Consider the following 18,529-nt stretch of genomic DNA (forward strand, 5'->3'; position numbering starts at 1 on the left):
TCCAAAGAGTATTTCTAAACCACTTCTCCACAATTGGTGCCGTCTGTGGGAATACTCTAGCACATCCATGGCGGGCGTGACGGAAGATCCTCCGGCATTCGCTGACAACCTTACGCCACGAGTCGATACCACTCCAAGCACCATGCGGGGACCAGAAAACATTACTGCGCGAAGAGCCTTGAACTTCGATTCAGCTGATGAAACAATGCAAGCGATAATGGATCAGGCGAAACAAAACGAACAGAGGTTAGAAAACATGATGGCTGAAAACGAGCGCCTTCGACAGGATTTGGCCTTGGAGGTGGCAAAATCCCAGCAGGCCACACGCCAAGATCTTCTACAACCTTTGAGAAAGGATGGTCGACGACGTCGAGTTCAAAGACAAGATAGTGGTAGTGATTCTGACTCATCCCCGGAACCCAAAAAGAAGGGGCGAGTCGAAGTCTCCAGTTCTTCTGAAGGAAGTCCCCGTGACGAATAGGACCAACATGACCCCTTTGTGCGACGGATTGCGAGGGTAGTACTACCCAAAATTTCAAGGCTCCGTCGTTCACCCTATACGACGGAAAATCGGATCCCACTGGCCATATCCGTCATTATAAGCAAGCCATGACGTTGCATGCAGACGACAAGGCTCTCATGTGCCAGATATTTCCGAGCAGTTTGGGACCATTGGCTGTCCAATGGTATTATAAGTTGGAACCGGCATCGATTAAGAGTTTCCATCAATTACAGAAATCCTTCAGGGCAAGATTCATCACCAATGAGGTCCAGCCGAAGCAAGCCAACTCTCTTTGGGCAATGCAAATCCAACCAGGGGAAACCTTATGAGCATATTCGGCGCGCTATTGGGAATGCTTTAATCTTGTGGATGACGCCTGTAACGACTCCATGGCCATCATCGCCTTTAAAATAGGGTTGCATCCTGACAGTGCCCTCTGCAGTTCCTTGACCAGAAGGCCCACCAAAACAGTTTGGTCGTTAATGAAGAACGTTGAGGAATACTACAAAGTGGAAGATGACGCCCTGCGGGTTAAAGCCGGGAACAAGGCCAACAAGACGGCCTCATCAAAAATTGTTCAACTGATAACTTCTGTACATCGCGGAGCCCTAAACCACGAAATCGGACTAAACGAGACAAAAGGCGGGATTCGGGCCAATCAAATGACCAGTGTTCCCACTGAGCTAATGAACAACTTCAAGTGGATGACAGGCGCACAAGGTGCGCGGACAAGAAATATACGGAGCTATCGAAGTCGATCGACATGATTATGTATAAAGTTCAACACCTTTCGTTCTTCAAATGGCCATCCAAAATGATGGGACTTCCTGACACAAGGAGATGGGATAGGCGGTGCGAATACCACAAGGACTACGGTCATGATACCGAGAGCTGTTATGCGTTGAAGGATCACCTTGAGGAATTGGTACAAGATGGTCGGCTTAAGCAATACATTCGCCAAGACAACGCAACCAAAGCAATAGCTTTAAGGCAGGATTCACCTCCACTCAGCGTAAACCATATGATATATAGCCTGCCAACGGCATCTGCGATTCATACAATTCAATCGAATCCTAACCCCCAAAAGCAAGTCACACCAGCCAAACGGCCCCATGAAGCTCCGAGTATTACCTTCGACGATTCTGATTTGATCGGTATAACACTCCCCCACATTGATCCATTGGTCATCGAACTACGCGTAAGACGATTCATCGTTGTACACGTTCTTATTGAGCAAGGGAGTACTTTAGAAGTCATGTTCTACAAGTCTTTCATCAAACTTGGGTTCACTGAGTCGGACCTGTCTCTAGCTCATTATCCGTTATTCAGCTTCAACACTAATCCAGAATACCTGTTGGGCAAAATCACACTACCAGTTCGAGCGGGCTCCCGAACAGTGGATGTGGAATTCTTGGTTGTCAAGCTGCCTTCGCCGTATAATCTCATCATAGGACGAACTTGGCTGCATGCCATGTATGCCGTACCAAGCACCTATCACCAACTGCTCCGCTTCCCGACTGAACGCAGCATTGAACAAATCCGTGGTTCCCAGAAATCGGCACAAGCATGTTATCTTCTTGCCGCAAAGACACTAAGAGAGCTGGAAGTGAATTCTATTGAGGTGCCGAATCGAGAGAGCCTCGACTATGTTGGACGGCTCCCAAGTGAAAAGGTCACGGAAGCTCTGGATCAAGTTAAAATTGACGGGAATCCTGACAAGGTCTTCATGGTCGACGCATCCTTGAATAAAATCGACAGGCAACAGCTAATTACCTTCTTACTCGGCAACCTTGATGTATTTGCATAGACACCGTATGAGATGCCAGGGGTAGATCCATCTATTTCTCAGCACTGTTTAAATATCGACCCCAAATGTAAGCCGATTATTCAGAAAAGCCGGCGGTCAGCCGCAGAACACATTGCTGCCGTTGTCGAAGAAGTTGACCGACTGCTTAATGCTGGGGCAATCCAGGAAGTGACCTATCCTACATGGCTGTCGAATACTGTGGTTATAAAGAAGAAGAATGGGACTTGGCGTGTCTGTGTAGACTTCACGGACTTAAATAAAGCTTGCCCGAATGATTGTTTTCCTCTCCCAAGAATTGACCAACTCGTAGATGCCACGGCTCGTCATCAACGTATGAGCTTCCTCGATGCCTACAGAGGTTACCATCAAATTGCCATGCATGCGAAGGACCAAGACAAAACTGCATTCCTCACCCCAAGAGGAACCTATTACTATAAGGTTATGCCTTTTGGGTTGAAGAATGCAGGGGCAACTTACCAAAGACTAGTCACTGCCATGTTCAAGGAGCAACTCAGTCGTACTATGGAAGTGTACATTGACGATATAGTGGTCAAATCTAAAGAAGAGCAAACTCATCTAGTCAATTTGGAAGAGACATTCGGCATTTTACGCAAGTACAAAATGAAGCTGAACGCTTCCAAATGTGCATTTGGGATCGGATTTGGCAAATTCCTTGGCTACATTGTCAACCACTGAGGAATCGAAGCCAACCCCAGGCAAATCACAGTAATCCTGGAACTTGGCTCACCTCGATCGGTGAAGAAGGTTCAAAAGTTGATGGGGATGGCCGCTGCACTCAACAGGTTCATCAGTCGTTCCATATATCGCTGCCGGCAATTTTATCGTACCCTACGGTAGGGTAAAGCTTTTGAATGGACCTCTGAGTGCGAAGTCACTTTCAACGGTCTGAAGACTTATCTCCGATCAGTTCCACTCTTGACAACACCTTTGGCAGGTGACCCGCTGATTTTATATCTGGCAGTTTTTAACCTGGCCGTTAGCGTCGTACTGATAAAGGAAGAGCTTGGGGAGCAGCGACCAGTGTATTATGTGAGCAAGGCAATGGTCGACATCGAAACACGTTACCTTCCGTTGGAAAAACTCATCCTAGCCCTCGTCATGGTAACAAGAAAACTGATGCATTACTTTCAGGGGCATACCATCGGAGTACTAATGGACTACCCCCTCCGGTTAGTACTCCGTAGTGCAGAAGCATTAGGGCGCATTTCAAAGTGGGCTCTTGAACTCGGCCAGTACAATATTCAGTTTCTTCCTAGAACCTCAATTAAGGGGCAAGTTCTTGCCGACTTCAAGTCTGATCAAACTCAACCTAAGCCGAAGAGGAGAATTTATGTTGGGGACATTTGGCAGTTGTGCTGTGATGGATCGTACAACCAATGGGGCAGTGGGGCCGGAGTAGTAATCATGGCTCCCGACGGAGCAATAATCGAGCAGGCTGTCAAACTCGGCTTCGAAACATCGAACAATGAGGCCGAATACGAAGGCCGGCTAATCGGCTTACGGAATGTACATCTCCTGGATGCTCGGCGTTTGCTTATATTTTGCGATTCAGAACTGGTGATCAATCAGCAAAAGGGAGAGTACGCGGCCAAAAACGACCGTATGGCAGCTTATATGAAAACGAAAAATTCCTTGCTGGCAAAATTTGACCATCATGAATTGAACCAAATAACCCGTGATCAGAACACACATGCAGACGCCCTGGCTTGCCTAGCCTCCGCCATTAACTCAGAGATTAAACGAAAAATTGAAGTGGGTTTCATCTCTAAGCCGAGCATTGACCCTTCAGAGGAAGTCCAGATCAATGTCATAGAGTCAGGTCCGAGTTAGATGGACTCCACTGCTGCATTCCTATCTTCCAAACAGCTCCCGTCAGATAAGAAAGAAGTGCACAAGTTGCGAAACAGAGCCCTGCGATACTACTTGGATCCGTAAGGAAAGCTTTACAAAAAATCCCTTTCTTGTCCGTACCTAGAATGCGTTCATCCGGATAAAGTCGAGGAACTTCTAACTGAAATACATGAAGGTAGCTGTGGTGCCCACTTTGGCGGGCGCTCTTTGGCTCATCAAGCTGTGACACAAAGGTATTATTGGCCGACAATGAGAGCTGATGCTGAGTGTTATGTGAAGAAATGTGAACAGTGCCAGAAGTTTCTTCTTTAACCCATCTGCCTGCTGAAGAGTTAAGCTCTATAACCAGTCCTTGGCCGTTCACCCAATGGGGACTTGACATCGTCGGACCATTTCCTTGCGCCCCGAGCAACAAGCTATTTTTGATTGTTGCGACAGATTATTTCACAAAATGGGTAGAAACGAAGGCACTAACGTACATTCGAGATACTGATGGGAAGCATTTTGTATGGAGAAATATCATAACGCTATTCGGCATTCCAAGAGCACTTATTTCAGACAACAGAACCCAGTTTGATTGCAGTGTCTACCAAGAATTGTGGAGCAAGTATGGTATTCAGCCCTATTTCTCCACCCTAGCTTATACACAGAGTAATGGCCAAGCTGAAGCTTTCAATAAAGCCATTTTGGACGGCATCAAGAAGAGGCTGGAGAAACCTAAAGGCAGATGGGTCGAAGAATTGTCGAGTGTGTTGTGGGCTCATCGCATTACTCCGAGGTGGTCCACTGGGGAAACATCGTTCGCTTTATACTTTGGAACGCAGGCAATCATCCCCTTGGAGATCGGCCTCCTAACCTTGAAATCAAAAGTTTTTGATATGGGCCGAAACGAAATGATGCTGGCCTTGGATTTGACTCTGATTGAAGAACGAAGAGACTGTGCCCTTGTATCCATGGCACGGTACCGGCAGTAACTTGCTAAGTCGTATAATCAACGTGTTCAGCCACGCCGCTATGTACCAGGTGAATTGGTCCTGAAGAAAGTGCTTCCAGCTGCCAGGAATCCGGCTGATGGAAAATTGGGTCCTAACTGGGACGGCCCGTACCAGATCGATTCAATCACGGGAACAGGGAGGAGTCTGCCACGCCCTTGGAATTCCACGCATCTGCATAAATTTTATCATTAAACCCAACCTGTGGGGTATGATACTTGTTTTGAATGATTCACCATGTACATATTTCACTTTTGCAATACAAAGTCTCCTATTTTCTTATTGTGCAATTCAGTTCAAAGGTCTTCCATTTAAGCGTCCGGATTCGGAGTGCCCTTCGTGGATATCACGATTGGCCAAGATAAAAAAAGCCTCCGAAGTCGGAGCCCCATCCGTGCAGGTCACGTTTGGGCTGAATAAGACTCCGGATTCAGAGCGCCCTTCATGGGTATTTCGATTGGCCAAGATAAAAAAGCCTCCGAATTCGGAGCTTCATCCGTGCAGGTCACGTTTGGGCTGAATAAGACCCCGAATTCAGAGCACCCTTCGTGGATATCACGATTGGCAAGATAAAAAAGCCTCTGAATTCGGAGCCCCATTCATGCAGATCACGTTTGGGCCAAATAAGTCTTCGGATTCGGAGCGCCCTTAACAAATATCATATTTGGGCTGAATAAGACTTCGAATTCGAAGTGCTCTTCGTGGATATCACGATTGGCCAAGATAAAAAAGACTCCGAATTCAGAGCCCCCATCCACGCAGGACGCGTTTGGGCCGAATAATAATCTGGATTCGGCGCGTTTCTCATGAATATTACGATTAAAAGGCACGCGTTATTGACAAAAATTGAAACATGCAAACATTTAAAACAGGGTGTTTTATTAAATTAACCAATAAATACATAATTTGAGCCCAATCTGTGTTAGACCGTTTACAATAAGTTCAATTTTATTCGGCATCACCCTCGTTGTTGCTCTTCTCGATTTCGAAAGCGCCAAAGGGAAAATAATGACGTTGGTATAACGACGATGCCGATTCAACGCCTGCTTCTTGGAGACCCTTTGCGGCTTCGAGAGCCTTGATCCACCCGTGCTTGAAACCTTGATTCTCGTATCGGCATACCTCCTCGGTGAGTTTCTCCTTGGTCTTGTCTATCCCGACTTTTCGACCATTGTGGAAGCCTTTCTCATAAGCCCTGGACCTTGCCGTCTCTACTGCAAACATGCTTGCCGTATCTCGATCGGTAATTAAATGACTTATCAGCCGTTGGGTCACCCTTTCCTCCATGACCGGGTTAGATTGGCCAGCTGCACGCGGCTCGGTAGTTTTGGCCTTTCTTAGCTCAAGCTCGACCTTCTCCGCGCGAGCCTCCAAGTTTCGAATTCGTTCGTTCTTCTTCTCTATCTCCCGCCGTGTGGCACGTAGACGCATGCTGATTTCATAGGCGGTATATAGCCCTTTCACTGCTCCGTGGATACCCTCTCGAAACACTTCGAAATCCTGTCGACCGACCATCGACTGTTGGACTTCTAGTGGAAAAATCTGTTGAGCGAACTCGACTGCCACACCTGGGTCGGGAACAATTGAATCCGTTTCCGTCATCGGTTTATTCCCCTCAAAACCGCAAAACTTAACGGTTGCGGTGTCGCATCGGATTCACTTCTCGGTCGCGGTTGAGGAGAACTGTCCCATTGCTGTTTTTCCCTTCTAGGTGATCTACTTCGACGACGTGAGGATTGATGTTTTTCCCGTTCCCTCGACATCCTACTTCCCATGCGCGAAGGCTCGCCACTACGATTCATCTATGTATCCAGCTCAGCCAATGTCCTCTCTTCTCCTCTGATGTTGAAGAATAGTTTACTTGACATTTGCACTTATCTAATCTTCCTCAATAGACTGGTTTAAATTGAGTCTGAACACACTAATGGCATTTACGGGCGTGTAGAACTCACCCCATTTATTCCTAACAGGTGCAGCGCCCCCGAGGTGATTTCATCAATGCTAAACTTCAAAAGCCCGGTGCCGATCTACGCGTGTCACAGCCACTCCATGAACTAATAGTATTCAGCGTTTTCAGTTCATACATTGATTGGGGCAGGGGCAGATTTATTAATCTGACCGGCCAAATATCTAAGCCCGGTGCTGATCTAAGCATGCCACAGCCACTCCATGAACTAATAGTATTTGGCGTTTATAGTTCATACATTGGCTAGGGCAGGAGCAGATTTATTAATCTGACCGGCCAAATATCTAAGCTCGGTGCCGATCTATGCGTGCCATAGCCACTCCATGAACTAATAGTATTCGGCGCTCCCAGTTCATACATTGGTTGGGGCAGGGGCAGATTTATTAATCTGACCAGCCAAATATCTAAGCCCGGTGCTGATCTACGTGTGCCACAGCCACTCCATGAACTAATAGTATTCGGCGTTTATAGTTCATATATTGGCTGGGGCAAGGGTAGATTTATTAATCTGACCGGCCAACTATCTAAGCCCGGTGCCGATCTACGTATGCCACAGCCACTCCATGAACTAATAGTAATTGGCGTTTCGGTTCATGTAGTGGCCGCTGGAAGGGCAGGTTCGTGAAGCTAATCAGCCATACGATAAGGCTCTGAGCCATTTCACTTGTTCGGATAAATTGAAAGACGGATAAATTACTGAATTACCAAGATACAGTTATCTAATTGGTAGGCGTTCATGGATGTTTAATTCACTCACCTCATAATCCTACATCCTATTGGATCGATAGCTAGCAAGCACAGTAGACAACAACTATTTTATCCACAGTAGTAAAAAGTAACACTATTCATCAATAGCAAAAATTAAGCACAAATAATAACAAAGAGCAAAGAAAGTTTTCAAGCAAAGAGAATTTTCATTAGTAAATTGAGTATAGCTAGTAGCCATTTTACACATGAAAACTACCTTAAAGTAATAGAAATCTATTAAACAAAAAGTTACAACCTTGTATGGAAGATGCGTAGCAAAAATTAAAATGTCACCCTAGTCAATCCTTAAGGTCAGACGCTAGCGACTCAACGTCCACTTGCTCGAATGGAATTGGCTGGGCCAATGTCACATTCACGCCAGCAAGGCTTTGACCCAGTCGTGTTTGAAGCCCCGGTTCTCGAATTTGAGCACTTTATCCGCATAGCTCTCCAAGGCGGCTTCTTGTCCAGCCTGGAACGCTTTGGAAATCTTGGAGTCGGCTTTTTCCTTCACCTTCTTCGATTCTTCCAAGTTGGCTTCCAACTTGGCAATCACCTCCTTGGCTAGCTGGAGCACGTTTTTACTAGCTTTTGCCCTGTCCTCGGTAGACAACCTTAACTGGTCGGAGTTCCTCGCGCTCTCGGCCTCAGAGTCGGCCCTCGTAGGTTCCTCCGTCGCTTTCGCCGCTTCGGAATCGGCTCTCTGAGAGGCTTCTACAGCCTTGCTCTTTTCATTTTCAACTTTGGTTTTCAGCAAGGCGATCTATTCTATAGCGTCATGTTGACGGCGACCTATTTAGGCTATCCTGCCCACCGTCTGTAAAATAAGGAAATAGAGTTAAATAATATTAAAAATATATGTATTTAGGTGGAAGATTGCATATAAAGTACGTACCAATAAAGCTGACTTAGCGGCTAATGTGATCGATAGTAGATCTAGCTCAGCCCGAAATACGACTCTATTAACTGGCAAGGAGATCGAAGAGGCCATGCTCAAGGCCACAACTGGGTCTTTTAAAGCCGACACGTCAGAGGAAATCGGCATGTTCCTTATCTTTGGTTAAACAGTGAACGGAACAACCAAATCCGATTCCTCAATGCGCGGCTGTTTATCGACTTGCTTTTCAGCGGACTCGGCTTCTTTCTCGGCGGGGCATTTCTCTCCCATTTGCTCAACCTCCTAATTCGCCTACTCTACCCGCTCCGACTTGGCTGTTTGGGTTTGAGTCGTCTCTTCCTCGACAACAGGCAGGGAGGGCTCAGCATCGGCTCAGCATCAGCAGCGGTTGGAATTTCTGATCGAATGGCCTCGGCTCTCCGCCGGGCGGCCATTCTTTCGGTGTTTTTCTTCTTGGCAAGTTGTGTGAGTGACAACCTAGCCATGTCCTCAGGGTACAAGCCGGGAAGGTCTTCTAAACCTGTAAAAATGTCATCGAAGGAAACGTTCCCTCGGCCTGAGGTGAACGGAGGGTTGGATGAATTGAGGCCGGCTTCCTCAAAGGCCAACTTCAAAGCCTCGTCTACTTCGGCTTCATACTGGTTTGACTCCTTAGCGACCTCCTCCTGCTCCGAATCGGATCCATCCAAACCAACTTGCCTCAAGTTTTTGAAGTTGATTAAGATAAGGGACGTAAGAAACTCTTCGCCCCTCGGAACTGGGATGGTTTCTGCCGTCGAAAGTGTCGTTTACGTCGGCTCGTGTCGAAGAAGAATGTGGGCCGCCCTCCCTTGTTTCTAAAGGCTTGGACGGCCAAAGTATTGGAGTGCAACTTTAATTTCCGCAAGAACGGCGTCATCGGTTGAAACCAAAACTTTCTTCAAATCGTTTCCTACACAAGTAAAACCATGAGACCGCAAAAGTAAAGCCGAGTAAATATAAGAAAGATAAACGCAAGGAGCTATATGGCCATCTGGTTCGCTTCTCCATCTAGGAATAGGATCTAGGCGGTCATTGCCTTCCCAGTTACCTCGGACAGTGACCATGACATCATCGACTTGCTTGCTAGAGCTGGAAAGCATAGTCACTAATTGATGGTCGGTGTCTTTGGCCCTAAGAAAAAAGCGCCCATGTTGGACAGAAGACTTGGCTAATGCATAACAATGCCAAATAACAGGTATGCCGAGATTAATCCTAAGGCGATGGTTTAACTCTATGATTCCCATTATGATTCGAAAAAAATTTACATTAGGTTGGGAAGGGATTAGATCCCAATGGCGAAGGACGACCTTAAGGGATGGGTGAAGGGGGAAACAGACTTCGTCCTCTGTAATTGATAAGAGAGGGAAGACGATTGTGCTTTCATCAGCCCTCTCCATATCAAGGGTGTTGTCTGTTACGAGTGACAAATGGACGTCATCAGGGATGGAAAAATGGCATCGAAAGCCAGAGGCTCGATCCGCAGAAAGGAGGTCTTTCAGATGCTTTGCTATTTTCGTCAGTCTATGGAGTATGCTAAACTAAAAACAAACCAAGAAAAAGGATTCGAAGTAGAGAGGAAGAGAACTTACAAGAGGCGGAGAAGACAATGAGGGATAAAAGGAGGTTACAGAGGTGAATCGGAAGGCACACCAAGAGCTTCAGGTATTCAAAAATGTGTATGCATTCATAAAGACAACAAAATTTTAAATCACAATAAATGAAAGAAGTGTATGAAGGGGTGGGAAGTTGTAATGATAATCGAAAGGCGTGTGAGCTCTGACATTCGCGTTGGAATGAGGTTAGCAGCCGAATTTCGGCTTTGACTTTTCGAGTTCGAAACCAAACACACCAACTAGCTGTTGTTAGTGGAATGTTTGGGGGGCAATTGTGGGGGCCGAGTATTAGGGGATGCAAAGAGGCCGAATAAGTGAACTTAGTCGACATATATACATTGTATTTGGCCCCGTCTTATACAAATCCAGAAGTATCCTAATCGGCTACATAACCAGTTGAGTGGGGAGTCGAATGAAGAGCGATTTGCAACAAAAGGAGCCGAGTAAATAGTTACACAGTGGATTAAAGGTGGGCCCAACCCTAAGGCCCAAGAAAAGATATAAATAGAAGAACATCAACCAAAGAGAGGTACATAAGAACTAGTAAGCTTAACATAAGATAGAAGTAAACAAGAGAGTACACACTGACTTGTCCGTCGGAGTGCTAATTCCGGCACCCCCGACCGGAGTGTTCATTCATTTTCAGGTTGCTAGCAGAAGATCTCGAGCATCCCATTGGATCCAAAGAGTATTTCCAAACCACTTCTCCACAAAAGGGTAAACTGCCGAAAAACACTGGTACAGAACAAGTAGCTCAAGAACTGGGCATAGTTAGTACTGTACCTACAGAGCAAGAAACCGCACTGAGGTGCCTTGAGCAAGAAGCAAATAAGAACAAACAGAAGGCTGGAAAGGCTCAAGACCCTGTGGGAGAAATTTGTGACGGGAAGATGACCTGACCGGAACCGGACAATTGCTTGTCGGTTACCGGAGGTATGTGGTGGGAAGATGATGATCTGCTTCTTACCCACACTGATGAAGATTGGGTTGAAGGCCTTCTTGACAACACTTGGTATGTGGAAGAAGTTGACCATATGACAAAAAGTGACCGATATTTTAAACCTTCCCATCTAGACAAACCTGAGGCATCTGGGAAGGACAAAGAGGTAGAGAAACAGAAGGAAAAACTATTAGAGGAAGAGGCTGTGCTGAAATAGTTGAAGAATATTCAAGCTGACATATCTATTTGCGGGCTACTTATGGCTTTACGAGTGCACAGACAAGCTGTACTGTCGGCGACGGATAAAGCCAAGTTGTCTATTGAGACCACCCAGGAGCAACTGGTGGGATTAATCTTCCTAGGAGGCGTTGCGCCAACTTTGATCTTTTCCAACAAGGAATTGTCGCCGGAAGGCTCTACACACAACAAGCCTCTATAGATATCTGTAGGGTGCTGAGAAAAGTGGGTGCCAGTCGTATTAGTCAACACCAGGTCAGCAATCAATGTCTGTCCATGCCGCACAACTTATGCTATTGGCCTGAAATCGACAGATTTTGTGCCTACAGCCTAGGTGATTCGGGCATACGACAATACAAGCAAAGAGGTGATGAGAATAGTACAGATTAGAGTACAGGTGGGCCCGACTCAACAGGATATTGAGTTCCACGTCCTGGATGTTCTGGTCACTTTCAAGCTACTACTTGGGTGACCCTGGCTTCATTAAGTAAGAGTTGGCTTTTCTACCCTCCACCAAATACTGAAGCACTCCTATGGAAAAGGGGTGGCTATAATCTTCGAGAATTCATCTATACATCCTCTGCCAGAGGTCACTGTACCTGTGCTGGAGATTGTGCGTGGTGAAGAGGATGTTTTCATTTCGGGGTTTACCTTGGTTGAGGCCCGGGTAGTGCAGAATATCTTGGTTGTTGATGAGAGCCTATATGTCAGCGTCTAATCTGTATATCTCATGAACAAGCTACAACACATGCCCGGAATGGGATTAGGAAGAAGTGGCCGGAAGGGCGTTACTGTATTGGCCGACGTGCCACATAACCTGCATGCTTTTGGTCTTTCCTATATGCCCACCAAAGAGAACTGGGTAAGGAAAGGAAAAGAGATGGCCAGGAGAGCCAGAGCAAAGCAAAGCGGGAAGCGCTATGAACTTGTGCATCGACCTATCTAGGAAACCCTGAATGGTTATTTTGTTCGGGAGGGAGAAGACTTCCCATTCTGTGGATTCTCCGAACCCTGGTTCAACTCTGAGGGCCGACAAGTTCCCGACTTTGAGATTTTCTTTGACTTACAGCTACAAGAGAGTGATGCAAAGGAACAGATTGAACTGACCGCTGAGGCTCCAAAGAGCACAGAAAGTGTTTCCAACAGCAGCGAGCTTGTAATAGGAGCAACACTAGCATGTCTCCTCTCGGATCCTCAGATCAACTCAGAGAGTTTGGGAGATGACCTAACCGTTTCCATGATAGGAGACCAACCGAGTGCGAACCTTTTTAGCGGTATTCTGGACGCAGCTAACGCACTATCCCTCATTTGGCAGTTGGAAGAGGGCTTCCTGTCCAGTAGTTCTGAGTCGAGTAGTCAGCCGGAATCTGATTCCATAGAGTTTGTTGAGTCAGAATCAGATTCCAGTTCCTCTGAGTTGGAGTCCGGTATTCCGGGGGGTGATAACTCGGATACCGAGGTTTTGTTCAGGTCGTCTTTTTTCCTTTTCTTTTGAGTCGGTTATAACTGAGGAACTGGATAAGTTGGATCTTTTGAATGAGAATATCACTGCAGATTCTGAGTACTTTTTTGTGCCTCTTGTTATCGCATTGATCATGACTTTCAAAATTTTGATGAAAACGACGAGGAAGGAATTCCTCTAGTTTTGAAACATTTGATTAATCGAGAGAATGAGAGGTTTGTAAAACCCTTCATTGATGAAATCATTCAAATTAATTTAGGTACTGAGAAGGATCCGCGTCTGGTCCAGATCGGGTCCACGTTGTCTTCGAAGAAGCGCGAGTGCTTAGTCGCTTTATTAAAAGATTTCAAAGATGTTTTCGCGTGGTCCTACGAAGACATGCCTGAAATCGATCCTGAGATTGTACAGCATCGGATCCCTCTTAACCCTGAGGCCCGACCCGTCAAGCAAAAACCTCGGAGAATATGCCCGGATTGAGCTTTGAAGATTAAAGAGGAGGTCACCAAGCAGATAGATGCAGGGTTCTTGCTAATATCTGAGTATCCAACTTGGTTGGCCAACATTGTTCCAGTGCCAAAGAAAGATGGCAGAATTCGAGTGCGTGTGGATTTCAGAGATCTGAACAGAGCCAGTCTGAAGGACGACTTTCCCTTTTCGCACATCGATGAATTGGTAGACTTCACCGTAGGCCATGTGTTGCTCTCCTTCATGGATGGATTTTCTAGGTATAACCAGATTCTGATGGCACTCGAGGACAGAGAGAAAACTGTTTTCACTACGCCGTGGGGAACCTACTGCTACAGGGTGATGCCGTTTGGGCTGAAGAATGCCGGGGCTACCGATCAAAGGGCTGCAACCACAATTCTATGTGACATGATCCATAAAGAGGTTGAGGTGTATATGGATGACATGATTGTCAAGTCCAAGGAAAGAGAGGGCCACTATACTGCCTTGAAGAAATTCTTTCAACGGATTAGAGAATAAAGAATGAGGTTGAACCCACAGAAGTGTACTTTCGGCGTAATAGCAGGAAAAATGCTGAGGTTCTTGATCACACAGAGGGGCATCGAGGTAGATCCTTCCAAAATCAAGGCCATCTTAGAAATGCCCCCACCAAGGACTAAAAAGGAGGTGTGAGGCTTTCTGGGTAAAGTGTAATTCATAAGGCGGTTTATTTCAAAATTAACCTTGACTTGTGAACCACTATTTGGTCTTCTGAGGAAAGGAAAGAAATTTCAATGGGATGACCGATGTCAATTTGCTTTTGAGAAAATCAAGCAGTACGTTCAAAACCTGCCTGTGTTGTCATCGCTAGAGCCGGGGAAGCCCTTGATTCTGTATTTGTCAGTAACTGACACAACAATGGGATGCATTCTTGCTCAGGAATTTGAGGATAGGGTGGAAAAAGCCATCTACTATTTGAGGAAGAAAATGTTGGACTACGAGACTTGTTACACCCTGCTGGAGAAGGCTTGCTTAGCCTTGGTATGGGCTACCAAGAAGTTGAGGCACTACTTGTTAGCTCACTCTGTAATTCTAGTTTCGAGATTAAATCCCATCAAATATCTCTTTGAGAAGCCAACGCTTACGGGTAGGCTAGCCCGTTGGTTGCTTCTCCTCTCCGAATTTGATCTAAAGTATGTCACTCGTAAGTCTGTCAAGGGGAGAGCGGTAATTGAGTTCCTGGTAGATCACCTGGTGGAAGGGGATGAAACAGTAGAATACCTATTCCCAAATGAAACTATTCTGTAAAATAAGGAAGAGATTTGGACAATGTACTTTGACGGAGTGTCTAATCAATATGATTATGGAATAGGGGTGTTACTGATAGTACCTAACAATTCCCATATACCCTTAGCCTTCAAACTCCGGTTCAAGGTATCTAACAATGAAGCAGAATATGAGGCGTGTATCGCTGGTTTGGAAGCTGCCCTGGAACTAGGGGCAAAAAGGTTGGACACCATCAAGGACTCAAACCTAGTTGTGTCTCAAGCAAATGGAGACTGGAAGGTCAAGGAAGAAAAGATGAAGATCTATCACCAAATCCTAGATGTTTTGATTCTTAAGTTTGAGAAGCTAGCCTTTACTCATTTACTAAGAGAGAACAACAGGTTCGCTGACGCTTTATCAACTCTATCTTCTATGATAGACATCCCGTTTGGAGTTCGGATGCGTCTGATCATCATTAAACAGAGATATACACTGGCCTACGAGACTATCGCCGCAATAGATGAAGTGCAAGATCAAAACCCTTGGTATTATGATATCTGAAACTTCTTGGAAATGAGGTTTATCTACTAGGGGCAAATGCCAAAGATAAAAGGGCAGTACGGAGGATGGCCGTTCAATTTATCATTTGCGAGGGTAAGTTGTATAAGAGGGGTCATCTGGGAATGCATAAGTTATGTGTTGACACAGAGGAATCGAAGTGCCTAATGGAGGCCATCCATGGAGAGAGTGTGGAGCACACATGAACGGAGTAATGTTAGCCCGAAATATTCTCCGGCAAGGTTACTACTGGTCTACTATGGAGAAGGATTGTATTGGCTTTGTTCGGCGATGCCACAAATGCCAAATCCATGCAAATCGCATGAATATCCCACCGTCGAAACTGTACAACATGACTTCACCATGGCCTTTCTCAGTCTGGAGAATTGATGTCATTGGGGCAGTTACATCGAAAGGGTCAAATGGGCACGAATACATTCTGGTGGCAATTGATTATTTCACGAAGTGGGTGGAAACTCAGTCTTATGCAGTGTTGAAAGCAACGCATGTGGTCAAGTTCATCCGAAACAAAATCATTTGCCGTTATGGAGTCCCGAATGAGATCATTTCAGACAATGGCTCCCATTTCAAGAAAGAAGTGATCGACTTGTTGGAGAAATACAACGTGGCTTTTCATAAGTCATCTACATATCAGCCATAAACCAATGGAGCTATTGAGGCTACCAATAAGAATATTAAGCATATTTTGCAGAAAATGGTTGAGACTTACCGGGATTGGTCACACAAATTGCCATTTGCTCTCTAGGGCTACAGAACTTCAATTCGGACATCTACTGGGGCAATCCCGTACTCTCTTGCTTATGGGATGAAAGCTGTTCTGCCGATTGAAATAGAGGTTCCATCACTACGGGTCATGGCTGAGTGCCAGACAATAGAAGCAGACTGGCAGTAGAGCAGGTTCGAAGAACTGATGTTGTTCGATGAGAGAAGGCTGAAAGCACTGTACCATGTTCAAGGATATCAACGTAGGATTGCCAGGGCTTTTAACAAGAAAGTTAAATCTCGAAATCTTAAGGAAGGGGATTTGGTATTGAAAGACAACCGAGCTCCCATCCATGACCCTAGGGGCAAGTTCAGACCCAATTGGACTGATTCTTACATTATCAAAACTATTTGGTCGGGTGGAGCTATTATTCTTATAGACCTAGATGGCCTAGAATTTTCCCAACCAATCAACATGGACAAGTTGAAAAAATATTACCCCTGAGAGGCTCGCTAGGCCAAAAACCTGGAAGGGCGACCTAGGCAAAAGTTAGAGCACAAAAAATTAGAAAAAAGAAAAACTGAGCTCGCAAGGTTGAAAACCCAGAAAAGGCGGCCTTGGCAAAAGTTAGAGCGTAAAAGGATAAAATTAATACTCGAGTGAACCCAAACCGAACTACGTAAGGCCTAATTCCCATCTTCAAGATACGTAGGTGTAGACACCCCATTTTTGACTGACTTTAAGACTCAGACGTCATCGATTGAGCGCTAGATGATAGTGCATGTTGTGCTCGTTTTGAGTTTTCAGAGTTTTCGGTTGAGTGCCTTGCCTCCGGGCCTCTGAACTCTTTGTGCTTTGGCTCGGTTTGTGGACCAAGCCTTGTTTCCCTTCCTTGGAGGGAGGGAGAGGTCTCGTAGATCACTTTTTGTGGTCGTAGACCACTTTTCCGTTTTGGAGACTAGTTTCCGATTTCCAGAGTCTTCGGCCGCGTGCCTTGTCTCGAGACTGCTTAACGTTCTCTGTTCGGCTTGGTTTTTGAACCATGCCTTGTTGACTTGGCCTAGAGGGCCATTGTGGTCTTGGAGACCATTTTTTGTGGTTGTAGACCACTTTTCCCTTGTAGACCACTTTTGGTGCCCGTAGACTAGTTTTCGAGGCCTTCGGCTACGCACCTTGTCCCTCGGACTTTCGTCTTTCATCTTTTTTGGTTTGTTTTTGGCACAAACCTTGTTTTCCTTGCTTGGAGGGTGGAATAAGGGTGGGAGACCAGTTTCTCTCCCTGAAAACCACTTTTCTTCCCCGCCAGCTAGTTTTCTTCCCTATAGACCACTTTTGGTGGTCTACAAGTGGTTTACAGCTGGAAAAAGTGGTCTCCCACCATGCCACCACCTTCCTTTCCTGGTGTAGACCACCTTCCCCCCCTGGGAGACCACTTTTCTTTTTGGGAGACCAGTTCTTTCCCTTGGAGACCACTTTTCCTACCTGCCAGCCAGTTTTCTAGTCGGCCAACTGGTTTTCTTGGTCTTTGGACCACCAATAGTGGTCTCCCACCATGCCACTGCCTTGCTTTCATGCTGCAGACCATCTCCCACCATGGCCGACCACTTTCCTCCCTGGCCGACCATTTCCATTGGTTGGCCGACTAATAGAAGTAGCTGGCCAACCATTTCAAGTGGTCGGCAGCTTTCCATCACCTTTTTGGAGATATTTTTAGGCCAGCTGTTACAGTTGGAAGGCACAGAAGCTATCCTCCATACACGTGTATGGAGGGATGGCTATAGGCTAAGAGCTTGTCCAATAAGCTTGTTGCTTGTTTGCTATAAGAGGGAGGCCCTCCCTTCCTCCTCCAGGTTCAGATTTTGGTGCTTGAGAGTTATACATACATCTTTGTATCTATCTTGCATCTTCTCTTCATTTTTGTGTTCAAAAGTGCATTTTCATCATACTATTGCACACAAACACACACTCAAACACCATGCTCTTGTTGTTGAGGCTCTTTGAGGTTGGTTTTGAGGTCTTTGGACTAGTTTTGATCAAGGAAAGTTGCTGGGGTTGCAGCTTTAAAGGGGTTCTATAAGGGTGAGTTTTTACCCTCTTGAACCTTGCTTTTTGCTTAAGCTTTTAGCCTTATTTGCATGGTGTTTTAGGCTTAACTTCCTACTGCAAAAAGTTCTGATTTTTAGTCCATAGCATGTTTGTTTAAGGTCTCTTTTGTGTTGGGGGTAGTCTACCCCCTCTTGTGCCTTGTTAGGCCTTGTTTTGAACCTTCCTTTTAAGCCATTGGAACCACCTTGTTTTGGCCTTCTCACCACTGAAACTCATAGGGATTTCAATGATGGAAATGGTGTTTTGAGGTCCCAAATAGGAGAGGGTCATCCCCTCTCCTTGTGTTCTTGAATGCTTGCTTCATTTGCCTCATGTTTGAGCATGTTTGTTAAGCTTGTGTTGGCCACATCTTAGCCTATTTTAGGCCTTATTTT

The sequence above is a fragment of the Camellia sinensis genome, chromosome 5 (assembly GCF_055761805.1).
Source record: "Camellia sinensis isolate YWXY chromosome 5, ASM5576180v1, whole genome shotgun sequence".
Classification (NCBI taxonomy): domain Eukaryota; kingdom Viridiplantae; phylum Streptophyta; class Magnoliopsida; order Ericales; family Theaceae; genus Camellia; species Camellia sinensis.